Genomic DNA, 13,703 nt, shown 5'->3' with positions numbered 1-13,703 from the left:
GTAAGTATTTTATTTTCTTTCTGTTCAGGAACAAATGCAACCAAACTTCCATAACTGTCCTGTTCATGTATTTAGAATTGCCCCTGATTTGAAGCAATCGATGTTTCCTGTCTTGCTAAATCATCTGTGGTACTTTAATAAAACATATATGGGACAGCTAAGTGGGTGAAGTAGATAGGGCATTGGCCCTGGACTCAGGAGGATCTGAGTTCAAATTTGATTTTAGACTCTTGCTGGTTGTATGACCCTGGGAAGTCATTGCCTCCAAGAAATCAAAACAAAATTAAAACACATACAGTAATTGAATGGAGTCTCTGAGCTACACTGCTCTCTTCCCCCTACCCCCAGCTTTCAAATCTCATAGGATTCAATATATGACAAATGGAATGATCTGTGTGGTGTTGTGAGGAGAGAGAGAAATGACAGACTGTTTTAGAAGTAATTGGCTTGAGATTTTGCTGAACTGTGATTTTCTCAGGGTTTGGTTAACTGAATCACTGCAAAAGAGGAAAAAGGAAGGTCCAGATCTTTGGTAGTAGGGATTTAAGCTTACCTCAGGTCATACCTATGAGTCACTGAATAAAACAAAAAAAATTAATTAAGATATGCAAAGGTCTAGACCTCCAAAATACCTTATTCATGATGGATATTTTATAGAAAGATAAAAAGTAGAAAAGAAAATAATGAGGAAAATGATGTGGTATTTATGAAATACCTTCTTTTCTTAAGAAAAATGTGACTCATTAGATAGAGAACCAATATGACTCCTAAGTGACTTGGGTTTAGTTCTACATCTTACACATATTAGCTATTTGACCCTGGCTAATCTTCTCAAGGGTAGGTAGATGCTGCAGTGTGGCTAGAACACTGGGCTTGGATTCAAGACTTGTCTTCAAGAGTTCAAATTCAACCTGAGATATTTACTACTATGTGACCTTGGGCAAGTTACTTAATGCTGTTTGCCTCAGGTTCTTCAACTGTAAAATGAGGTGGAGTAGGAAATGGCAAAATACTCCAGGATATTTGTTAAGAATACCTCAAAGGGAAAGTTGGACACTGCTGAAAAGACTTAACAACATAAGCTATTCAAACCCCTCAGTATTCTAGGCAGCATTAGTTGCAGAAAAGGTGCCAACCTGCATTGGTAGAGGAACTTTCTAGTTCAAAGAATTCTCTGTATCTGTGAAATGACAGATACTATCCTTTACTTTGAGGGCAGCTCAGTGGTGAAGTGGAGTCAGAAATACTCATCTTCTTGAGTTCTACTCTGGCTTCAGATACTTACTAGCTAGGTGACCCCTGGCAAGTCACTTATTCCTAATTGAACAACAACAAATACTTTAATATCCTTATGTTGACTGATTAAGGAAGATACACTCTTATTAACTGCTAGAATTTGGTGGATTTGTAAACTGAGAAGAATTCATATATTCATTCTATATTCATCCCTTTCAATTTTTTGCCCTTCATTGTCTATCCCTTTCTAACACCTATTAAGATGTAAGACTCTTTCAAAAAGGAGAGCTTATTTTGTTATTGAGTATGACCTTTTGTTTTCTTTTAGTGGCAAGGCAATGGGGTTAAGTGACTTGCCCAAGGTCATACAGCTAGGTAATTATTAAGTATCTAAGGTCAGATTTGAACTCTGGTCCTCTTGACTCCAGGGCCAGTGCTCTGGCTAGTGCTCTATGCACTGTGCAACCTAGCTGCCCCAAGTATGAGCTTAAGAATTCTCATTAAGGGGCGGCTAGGTGGCATGGTGGATAAAACACCGGCCTTGGAGTCAGGAGTACCTGGGTTCAAATATGGTCTCAGACACTTAATAATTACCTAGCTGTGTGGCCTTGGGCAAGCCACTTAACCCCATTTGCCTTGCAAAAACCTAAAAAAAAAAAATTCTCATTAGGACTGCTCAGCAGTCACCATGATTGGGGACATCTTGTTGTTCGGGATGCTGTTGATGAATGTGGGAGCCGAGCTCAACTTCAAGCTGAAAAAAAAAAAGACACCCAGGGGTTTGGGGAGGAGTCAAAGGAATCAAGTACAGGTGACAACATCAGGGAATTCTTACTGAGTCTCAGATACTTTCGAATCTTCATTGCCTTGTGGAATGTTTTCATGATGTTTTGTATGATTGTGTTATTTGGCTCTTGAAAGTCATACTTGAGATCCAGGAGCCAACCTTATAGGATATTGATTATCTGTTCCTGACAACTTTGAGAATGTGTTTGACCAGAAACTGTTGATCTTCCTGCAGAGTAAAAGTTTGTGGGACCAGGGGTGGGGTGGGGAAAAGATGTTTGCAAAGGTCCTTTAGACACAGTTTTTCATTTTTCAAAGGACACTTTAATGCAGCCTCTGAAATTCAGCTCAATTTACTTTATATTTGAAAAGGATAAAAATTCTCAGATAAATGTTCATTCTCTCAGGATAAAGAAATAAGGGGCAGCTAGATGGCATGGTGGATGGAGCACTGGCCCTGGATTCAGGAGTGCCTGAGTTCAAATGCGGCCTCAGACACTTAGTAATTGCCTAGCTGTGTGGCCTTGGGCAAGCCACTTAACCCCATTTGCCTTGCCTAAAAAAAAAAAAAGATAAAAGAAATAAGTCTGGATCTGGCATGGAAACAAACTAACCTCTAGAGGCTTGCTTTAGAAGATCTGTGTTTCAAGTGGACTTTATTTTTGGTTGAAAACAAAACATATTTTTTGTAGTTAGTTCTCCCTCATACCTGTGCATTGCTTGGTGGCTGGTCAGCTTTTTAAGCTCCAGTATGGTCTTTTTTGCTCTAGAGTTTCTAAGTAATGAGAGTCCAACTTGGCTTGGCCATTCTAGTCAAGGTATTTTATTAAGTAAGAGCCTTATTAAGAGTACTTTTTAGTTGTGGTATTAAGGTTATATTTTACATGTTTGACCTCTCCACGACAGCCTGTTTAGTTGGTAATTTACAGGACAAAGAAATCGGCACTACTCTCTATAACCCAATGATTTTGTACTTCTCAACTTAAAAAAGCAATGAAGTAAATGAAATCGCTGAAAGGAAACTCTGGGGGTCAGATTACTAACATTCAAGAAGACTCTTGTTTTGTTTGTTTTTTTAAAATTCATTGTTTGTAAAGAATCCCAGGGAAGGAAAGGATAAATGTGGAGATTTGTATAAATAAAGATTGAAAATAAAACTCATCTGTAAAAAGGGGAAAAAAAAGAATTCTCATTAATTTACCTGTACAAACAGAGTTTAATTAAAATTTGTTAGATTCTCTGAAATATAAAGAAAACTTTTTTCCTAAAACCAGATTTGGAATGACAATCTTAGGTTGTCATAGCCTATTTAATTGTGTGAGGACAGAATCCTAACAAGGCAGCATGAAGAATACAAACTTTAGATCAGGAGAACCAGGGTCTAAGTCCTAGCTTTAGTAGAAACGAGCCTTGTGACATAACTATGAAAGTCGTATAGCCTCTCTAGACCTTGTTTCCTCTGTAAGATGAGGAAGATGAACTAGTTTATTTCTAAGACCTTTTCCAAATGTAGCACACTATGATTTCTTGAATTCTTTAGTTGAACTATTCTTGCTCTTTCTTCTGCCTTGACTCAAGTACCTAACAGAAAAAAATAAAATCACTTTATCAAAAGTATTACCTGTTGACTCCCCAATAAAGAAAAGACAATTTTTTAAAAGTTTGAAAACCTTTTGCAAAGGCAAGGAAATTTTTTTTAAAAAAAAGTTTAATTGTACTATGACATATATATTTATAAAATTTCTTGCCTGCTAAATGATGCAATTGAAAACTATGTTCCAGAATGACAAGAGCTATTTTGAAAAGGCTACCTAAAGAAATTCTTTTGAATTTAGCCTACCCCTTTTCTACTTTATTGTAAATAGGTGGGATTGAAATATAGGTTTCTTTTATTTGCAGATGGACAGTTCTGAAAAGGGGCTTTATAATATACAAGTTTTGCATGTTGTGGGATGCTGGCAAAAAAGTGAAATAATCACAGTTAAGAATAGGATAGAAAAAATTTCTAAAAAGATTGTGGAATTTTAAAAATGAATAAATTTTGTATTTGTGATAGATGACCTAATCCACATATAAGCTGGCCTCAATTTGGATTTTTTATTGTTGCCTTTATGTGTTTATTTTTCTAATCGAGGATAATATGAATTGTATACTAAAAATTTGCCTTGGAATCATTTTGCAAAGATTTTTCTGCCATAATTTACTATCTTACCATTTGGGGCAAATCTTTCCAAGATGGCAAGAATTTTCCCTTTAATTGATTAAACTGGAGTCTTTATACAGATGCATTTTTGCATAAAAAAATGGTAGAGTGATCATTTAGAATGGGGAATATGGCTATATGTAGAAGTAGATTGTATTTTTAAAGTTTTCTTTAGTTACCTGAGTTTCTCCTTCCCTTCCCCTCACCCCTGTGACTGGTGGACCAGGTTTGTACCCTTAGAAGAAAGAGTGCCCCATCAGTTGCACCGGCCAGACGACCTCAGCTGTTCTCTGAGAAAAGGAATAGGGGTCTAAAGAGCATCTATTAAATTTCAGATCTGCCAAATTGTGTGAGCCTAGCAGAAAAAAGTGCCTACTCAGCTGGCGTGATACTGACTCAAGGCTTCTGCAGGTTGCAGTCAGAATGAATCAGCACAACTCTGTTTTCCTGCACCTCTCCCCTTCCCCTCCCCTGAGGTTGGAGGTGTTGTTGGCTTCCTTTTGGGAGGTCTGCTAAGCACCAGTTGAAGCTATATTCTAGATGCTGGGTCAGCAGTGCATTTTTGTCAAGGGAGAAGATGTTATTTTGCCAAAGCTTAGGGTATGATGATTGGCAAGCTGTGATTTATTTTTGCTTGTTTAAGTGCAGAGTTCTTATATTTCTTGGTTCTGGAAATAACAACGATGATAATACTTTGAATCAGGAAGATCTGGGTTCAAATTCTGCTTCTGACACCTGAACTAGCAGAGAGGCCCTAGAAAAGTTGCTTAAACTCTCAGAGCTTCAATTTCCTCATTTGCAAAATTAAAGGGTTGGACTGAATAAACTTTTAAAGTCTCTTCAGCTGTAATAAATCTGTGATCCTATTGATTTTAATTAATACTTCACATACATGAGTTCATTTAAAACTCCTGTCAATCTCGTGGAATAGATATGGCAGGTGTTATCCTTATTTTCCAGATGAGGAAACTGAGTTTCAGAGAGGCTAAATGACTCATCTAGGATGAAGCAGCTAGTTTCAGAAGATGAATTTGAACCCAGATTTACCTGATTCTAAACCTCAATATTCTACCTACTCTATTATGTTTTATCTCCAGCATCAGTCTAGACTAGAACAGGATTAAGAGCATCCAATCATTACCATGTTTGGTTTAAAATGGTAATATGTTTAATATTTGAAATGATTTAAATATACCCATGACCTGGACACAAAGAAAATATTGAAAATAGATTATGTGGGGCAATCAAGAACTTCTGGAGTCTAGAGGTCACAAGGCAAGCTTTCACATGAAAGCATGGAACTTTGCTATCATGATGGAAATGATTTTAATGTTAGGTAGCAATGTCTTGGACTTCATTATATAAGACTCAATTACTCAACTATTGAAAGGACCTTGTTTATAACACAACAGTCTGCTTGAAAATGTTTAAAAACCATTTCTCTGAAAAAATTGTTTTCATGACACATTTTTAAAGTTAAATCTGCATTGTTAACATTTTCTACTACATTTATTAAATCTAGACAGACACAAGAACAATAAATCAAGCCCCAGTTTGTAGTGTTTGCCAATTTATGAGCAGTAGATGCCTAAACTTAAAGTTTAACAATCAGCTCTTGTGGGGCTTCAGCTGGCTCCTGGTAGTATTCTTTTTTTTTTTTAAAGAAAGTTTTTATTTAAGTTTTATAATTTTTCCCTCATTCTTGCTTCCCTCCCCACCCCCCACAGAAGACATTCTGTTAGTGTTTACATTGGTTCCATGTTATACACTGATCTCAGTTGAATGTGATGACAGAGAAATCATATCCTTAAGGAAGTAAAATAAAGTATGAGATAGTAAAATTACATAATAAGATAATGCTTTTTTTCCTAATTTGACGGTAATAGTCTTTGGACTTTGTTCAAAGTTCATAATTCTTTCTCTGGATACAGATGTTATTCTCCATTGCAGATAGCTCAAAATTGTCCCTGGTTGTTGCACTGAAGGGATGAGCAAATCCATCAGGGTTGATCATCACCCCTATGTTGCTGTTAGGGTGTACAGTGTTTTTCTGGTTCTGCTCATCTAGCTCAGCATCAGTTCATGCAAATCTTTCTAGGCTTTCCTGAATTCCCATCCCTCCTGGTTTCTATTAGAACAATAGTGTTCCATGACATATACCACAGTTTAAGCCATTCCCCAATTGAAGGACATTCACTTAATTTCCAATTTTTTGCCACCACAAACAGGGCTGCTATAAATATTTTTGTACAAGTCATGTATTTTCCTGGTAGTATTCTTAAAGAAGTGATCAACACAGTATCGATCCTGAAGACAATTTTAATAGTGAGAATTTTGTATGATATATAAAAATATTTAGTGAGAGTTACTTGGGGTAATGGAGAAAAAAATCCTTTCCCCTTTCAGTGAGGACCAGAAGATTTAGGTTCAAGCTTTGACTTTGCTATTTACACACTGTGACTAGGAACAAATCACTTTATTCTCCCTGAGCCTCCATTTCCTTAGCTGCAAAATGAACTGGAGAAGAAAATGACAAGCTATTTTAGTATCTTTGCCAAGAAAACCCCAAAAGGGATCTTGAAGAGTTGGACACAACTGAAATGATTAAACAATAATGGTCTAGTAGTGGTTTAATCTGATCAAATCATTTATACAGTTGAGTAATTTTAGGAAACTTATGTGGTACACTGAAGAGAGTGCTGACCCTAGAGACAGGAAGACTTTTCTTGAGTTCAAGTCCTTCCTCAGATACTTTACTAGCTATGTGACCCTGGGCAAGTCACTCTTCCCTTGATGGCCTCTTTCTCATCTGTGAAATGAGCCAGAGAAGAAAATGGCAAACCATTCCAGTGTCTTTGCCAAGAAAACCTGAAGTGGGGTCATGGAGAGTTGGTCACAACTGAAGCAACTCAGAAAAATGGGGATACTATGGTAGTGCAAATGCTTTAAAATTTTGAACTAGTAGTATCAATTAGTGAGAGCATGAAATGAAAGTTGACTGAGAGTAGGTCTCCTTGTTTTAAAAAAAAGCATTTTTTTAAATGAACTGAAATAGAAGTTTATGGTCAGAATTATGTTAAATAACCTTTAGGCATTAAACAGAATGTTCTAGAACTTCCCAGAATAAAAACATCATTGTTGTTTTTATTTATCTTCTTTGGAGTCATTTTTATTTTCAGAGTAGGAAGATAACAAATAGGGGCATCCAGGTGGTGCAGTGGATAGAGCACTGGCCCTGGAGTTGGGAGGACCTGAGTTCAAATGTGACCTCAGACATTTAATACTTAACGGTGTTCTTAATTGGGTGAGGACAGGTCACTTGGGCACAGGGACCTTGACACTTAACCCCATTGCCATTCAAAAACAAAAAACAAACAAAAAAGAGCAAATAATAATTGCATTGTGTAGTAGATAGAATTTTGGATATGAAATCATAAGATCCAATTTCCAGTTAGAGTTTGGCTGTTTCTACTTTGTCATTCAATATCCCTGGACCTCAGTTTCCTTCTCTGAAAAATGAGAAAGTTATACAATTTGTGATTCTCTAAATGAGTGTCACCCTCTCATTTAAAGTAATATGAAAATAAAACAACTCAAGTAATGATTTTGGCACCTACATTGATCACTGCTCTTGAAAAGTAAGTTAAATGATAATAATATTTTATGGTCTCTAAAATATTTATACTCCAAAAATATTTGTAGCTTGTCTTTGAGCCAAAAAAGGTTCAATAGGTCCTTGTGTGAGGATTTTTTCCTTGCTTAAGACAGCAATAACAGGTGCACATCGTAGAAAATGGTTGTGATAAGTAAGATCTGGGTCAGTCTAAAAAATTTGTCTATAGATGACTATTTCCCAAAGGTCCCCCAGTCTTCTAAGAGCTAGTCTCATGTAGAGTTAATGTTGATATTGTCAGAAAATCTCCACATTTTTTCCTAGCCCCATATCTCTGCTTTATTTCTTGAATTACTTTCCTCTGGGTCAGAGGATCTGATTGACGAATAGATTGGTCCATTGATCATAGTGAGGGGGGTGGTTATCCCTCCCTCATTATCTAGAGTTACAGTTGAATCTGTCTGGGGGGGTGTGGAATGGGGGATGAAGTCACTTAAGAAGATAAAGGGATGCTATAAACCCTTTACAACCTTTATTGACTTCACCCCCTTTTTACTTTATGGTGAAAACTTTATCAGAGAAGGCAGAGAAAGAAACCATGGTACCATGAGCAATAATCTTGATTAGGAACTCTACAGAAGAAAAAGAAATTCAGAGTAGTGGAGAACTAACTGATAGCTATTATGAACCTATGTCCTTGACATATCATTAGCACTTAATAAATGCTTTGATTAATCTAATCTGGTCTAATGTGTTATGATTCCTGATTGACTGATGAGTACAAAGAAACTGCTTTCCCTTTTTCATCCATAAGACTGCAATTGGGAGTGACATAAGTCCCTTTTCTTGAATTGAAACTAAGTACAGGCAAGATTTCCTCCATCTGAAGAGATGAAAAATGGGAAGGAGAAAGACCTATATGTTTAAAGATATTTATGACAACTCTATTCTGGTGCGAAGGAATTGGAAATTTAGAGGATTCCCATCAGCTGGGGAATGGCTGAACAAATTGTGGTATGTGGTTATGATGGAATGCTATTCTGCTATAGGAAATGATGAGCAGGATGCTCTCAGTCAGACTTAAAGGAGCAGATACAATGTGGAATGTACTGCATACAAAGTACAGCAATATTGTAGGATGGTTGGCTTGGAATGACCTAGCTTTTCTCAGCAGAGCTGTGACTATGTATGCTGAAGAACTTATGATAAAGAATACAGATTGAACTATACTTACTTTTCTTCAAGTTTCTTTTTATGGGGGGGAGGGTCTGTGTTTGCAACATGATTAATATGTAAATATTTTGCATGAGTATACATTTTAACCCACATCCAAATACTTGTCTTCTCAATGAGGAGAGGAGTGGGAAGAAGGGAGAGAATTTGGCAGGCAAAGTTTTTTATATAATAAAATATAAAAAATTTTAAACAATAAAAAAATTGAAAAAATGATTTCCTCTGAATGCAGTCCAAGTCAGGGAGAAAGGCAGAAGGATTAGGAGTGCTATAGTTGGTGTTGATCGTCTACAAACAGAAATTTGGGTTTAGTTTCTGTTATTCTGTTATTCTGTGTATGATAAAATTATGTGATCATAGTCTGATAGGTCATTGAATCTATGAATGTATTGAAAAGTGACTGCAGAGTGAATTATTTCATCAGGTGAGTGCTTAGGTAGCTATAAAGGGCAGATTCAATATGTTGAACAACAATCTATTCAATTCTGAAGATCAAGGGATTTAACTTGGGATTTGGAACTTAAACATTGTTTAATAAATATATTTTAATAATGTTTCCTTTGTACTCTAAATTTTATTTGAACCACTGAAAACATAATTTTAAGGAAGGGGTCCATAGTTTTTATTAGGCTGCCAAAGGAGTTCATGATCTAAATAAAGTCAAGAACCCTTGTCCTGGATAAAAATTGGAATCCCCCCCCCCCCCCAGGGGCTAACAGAATGTGTTTCCAAGCTAAGCGGAAAGCCACAGACCAATCTTAGGGTAGTGGGGAGATCATCCCTGATATTTTCAGTCTTAACACTTTTTAGTGGCCACTATGGATACTGTACAAAATAGCTGTTGAGTCAAAAGCACATACCAGAAAGGAACAGATGAGGCTCTTTCTTAAGGAGACTGCCATCTGGTGGTAAGGTCAGATACAACACCCATATAATTAAACACCCTTGGGGGAATAATTAATCCCAGTGACAAGCTATGACATTTTAGGCTTAAGGAATCACAACCAAGTATTGGTATCAGTTCTTTAATCCTTGACAGGCTATGTGGTATAGTGGTGGCAGTAGCGCTGGTGGGAAAGCCTAAGGGTCTTGGAATCATTAAAAACAGATTTGAATCCAGGCTTTAATATTTATTATCTCTGATTCTCAATAAATCATGTAACTTCTCTGAGTCACAGTTTTCTTTTCTGTAAAATACAGATATATTATTTGTACTACCTATTACTGTAGAAAGATCATAGTATCATAGGTCTCAAACTGGAAAGAATTTCAGAGGTCATTTATTCTAAGGCTTTTATTTTATAGATGAGGAAACTGAAGCCCAGAGAGATGCAGTTGCTTGCCCATGATCACATAGTCAGAATTTGAATGCAGGTTCAGTGTTCATTCTTCTGTGACATAATACCTTAGAGGGTTGTGAAGAAAGTTCATTGTAGTCTTAAAAGTGCCTTGTAAGTGTGAGTTATTATTGTTATTATTATTATTATTATTATTATTATTATTATTATTATTATATTACCACTAGTACTATTTTTTATTTTGAATTTTTTGCAATTTCCCCCAATTTTGCTTCCCCCCCACCCCTACAAGGCAGTCTGTTAGTCTTTACATTGTTTCCATGGTATACATTGAACTAAGTTGAATGTGATGAGAGAGAAATCATATCCTTAAGGAAGAAAAATAAAGTATTGTGCCTGATTGTTGTACTAATGGAATGAGCAAGTCCATCAAGGTTGGTTATCACCTCCAGGGTGCACAATGTTCCTCTGGGTCTACTTATCTTGCTCAGCATCAGTCCATGCAAATCTTTCCAGGCTCCCCTGAATTCCCATCCCTCCTGTCTTCTAATAGAACAATAGTGTTCCATCATATATCTATATCGCATTTTGTTAAGCCATTCCTCAATTGAAGGACATTTACATTAATTTCCAGTTCTTTGCCACCACAAACAGCTGCTATGAATATTTTTGTACAAGTGATTTTTTTTAATACATTACTAAAATATTCTTGTTTAAGAGTAAACATGATACCCCTCCCTCCAAAAAATATAGACCCTCATGAGAAATAAAGTAAAGGAAAAAAAAAAACATGTTTCATTTTTTTTCTGATAGCATCAGCTCTGTCTTAGGTGGATCACATTATTTATGATAAGTCCATCATAAAAGTTACTTCCATATTTTTGCACTGTTGCTGTTGTGATTGTAATTCCCTCCATCCATTCCTCCCCAGTACCATATATTATATCTTTTCTCTCCTTTCACTCTGTTCCTCTTCTAAAATGTGCTGTAGGATAGTTGAGCAGCATAGCAGACTAATCACTGGCCCTGGGGCCAAGAGGCCTCAAGCCCACATACCACCCCCTGAGACCCAGCAACCACCCAGCCCTGTGGTTCGGGACAGGCCACCCAATCCCAGCCCCTTGCAAGAAGTAAAAAAAGAAAATGTGTTACATCTGACTATTCTTTCCTATGATCTATCTTCTCCTCTATCACCCACATCCTCCCCTTCCCCCTTCTTTTTATTTTAGATGTCTATACCCTATTGAGTGTGTATATTGTTTCCTCTCTGAGCCATTTCTGATGAGAGTGAAGGTTTCCTCATTCCTCCTTCATCTTCCCCCTTCCATATCATTGCAAAAGCTCATTGTAGGAAAACCCCCCCCAACTATCTTTTATATGAAATATATTAGCCTACTCCAACTCTTTGTCTTACTCCCAGTGCATTTCTCTTTTAACCATTGACTCCATCCTTATAATGTATTATATCTTCAAATTCAGCTCTTTCCTGTGCTTCATCTATAAAAGCTCCTTCTACCTGCTCTATCTAATGAGAAGTTTCATGTGAGTATTCTCAGCATCATTTTTCTGTTCAGGAATACATGCAGTTCATCATCATTAAGTCCCTTGTATTTTACCCTTTTCCTCCACTCTCTATGCTTCACCTGAGTCCTGTATTTGAAGGTCAAACTTTCTGTTCAGCTCTAGTCATTTCAACAGGAACATTTGAAATTCCCCTGGTTCATTGAAAGTCCATCTTTTCCCCTGGAAGAGGATGTTCAGATTCTCGGTTGCATTCCAAGCTCTTTTGCCTTCCAGAATATTATATTCCAAGCCATACAAGCCCTTAATGTAGTTGCTGCTAAGTCCTGTGTGATCCTGACTGCAGCTCCACAATGTTTGAATTGTGTCCTTCTGGCTGCTTGCAATAGTTTCTCTTTGACTTGAAAGTTCTGGAACTTGGCTATAATATTCCTGGGGGTTGTTTTTTTTTGGTTCTCTTTCTGGGGGAGATCAGTGGATTCTCTCAATTTCTATTTTGCCTTCTGCTTCTAGAATATCAGGGCAGTTTTCCTGTAGAATTTCTTTAAAAATGAGGCCAAGGCTATTTTCCTGATCATGACTTTCAGGTATTCCAATAATTTAAAAATTATCTTTCCTGAATCTGTTTTCCAGATCAGTTTTTTTTTTTTTTTTTTTTAGGTTTTTGCCAGGCAAATGGGGTTAAGTGGCTTTCCCAAGGCCACACCACTAGGTAATTATTAAGTGTCTGAGGCCAGATTTGAACTCAGGGACTCCTGACTCCAGGGCTGGTGCTCTCTCCACTGCGCCACCTAACCGCCCCTTCAGTTGTTTTTTCAATGAGATGTTTCACATTTTCTTCTAATTTCCATTCTTTTGTGTTGAAGTATTGTATCTTGACTTCTTGTAAAGTCACCAGCTTCCTTTAGCTCCATTCTACATTTGAAGGATTTGTTTTCCTCAGAGAGCTTTCTTATCTTCTTTTCCATTTGGCTAATTATGCTTTTTAGAACATTCTTCTCCTCAATAACTTTTTTAACTGTTTTATCCACTTGACATATGCTGGTTTTTAACATTCTATTTTCTTCAACATTTTTTTGGATCTCCTTGACTTAGCTGCTGACTTCTTTTTTCATGTTTTTCCTGCATCTTTCTCATTTCTTTTCCCAATTTTTCTTCTATCTCTCTTACTTGATTTTCAGAATTTTTTTTGAACTTTGTCATAACCTAAGTCCAACTTCTGTTTTTCATGAAGTCTTTAGATGCAGGAGCTTTACTTCCTTATCTTCAAATTGAGGAGGATTCTTGGGATCATAGACAAAGAATTTCTCAATGGTGTTCCTCTTTTTTTCCCTCTGTTTACTCATTTTCCCAGCCTATGTCTGGTTTTGGGGTGCTTCATGAGCTTTTGAGTATTACTGGGGCACCTGCTTTGGGGTTTTTTTGGGACACCCTACTGGAACTTCATTCTTATGTTCTCTTGCCTGTGGTTTGATATGTAGGTGACCACAGGCACTCCCCTCTGCCCTGGAGCTGTGAGGAGAGTCCCTGCTGTCTTAGTATGGAAGGCCAAACTGCAGCCTGGATCTGAGTGTGGGCAAAGAGCAGGGGTCCTACTCCAGGGAGAGCAGATCTATTTTTGTAGTCTCTCATGACCCTCCTTACTATCTGTGGGCTGTGCTCTGGAGGTGCAGGCCGGTTTCTGCCGATTCTCACTGCAGGTTCTGCTGCCAGTGCTCCTCATTCCTCACTCATTCTGGTGTAGCAGAGTTCTCTCATGGCCTCTTCAAACTGTTGCTGGTGATCGCTGGGCTGGGCTGGGCTGGGCTGGGCT

At 37.3% G+C, this 13,703-nt stretch overlaps 1 protein-coding gene and 1 pseudogene across 1 annotated transcript in view; both read left to right on the top strand.

Annotated features, from left to right (window-relative positions):
• The window catches only part of ADAM23 (ADAM metallopeptidase domain 23), a 236,395-nt gene that overhangs the window by 42,157 nt on the left and 180,535 nt on the right, over window positions 1–13,703 (top strand). The window lies entirely within an intron of this gene.
• On the top strand, window positions 26–2,293 carry LOC141491021 (small integral membrane protein 7 pseudogene; annotated as a pseudogene).

Source organism: Macrotis lagotis, chromosome 6 (genome assembly GCF_037893015.1).
Source record: "Macrotis lagotis isolate mMagLag1 chromosome 6, bilby.v1.9.chrom.fasta, whole genome shotgun sequence".
Lineage (NCBI taxonomy): Eukaryota > Metazoa > Chordata > Mammalia > Peramelemorphia > Peramelidae > Macrotis > Macrotis lagotis.
The sequence above is the reverse complement of the archived record's forward strand: the minus strand, read 5'-3'. Positions and strand labels throughout refer to the sequence as shown.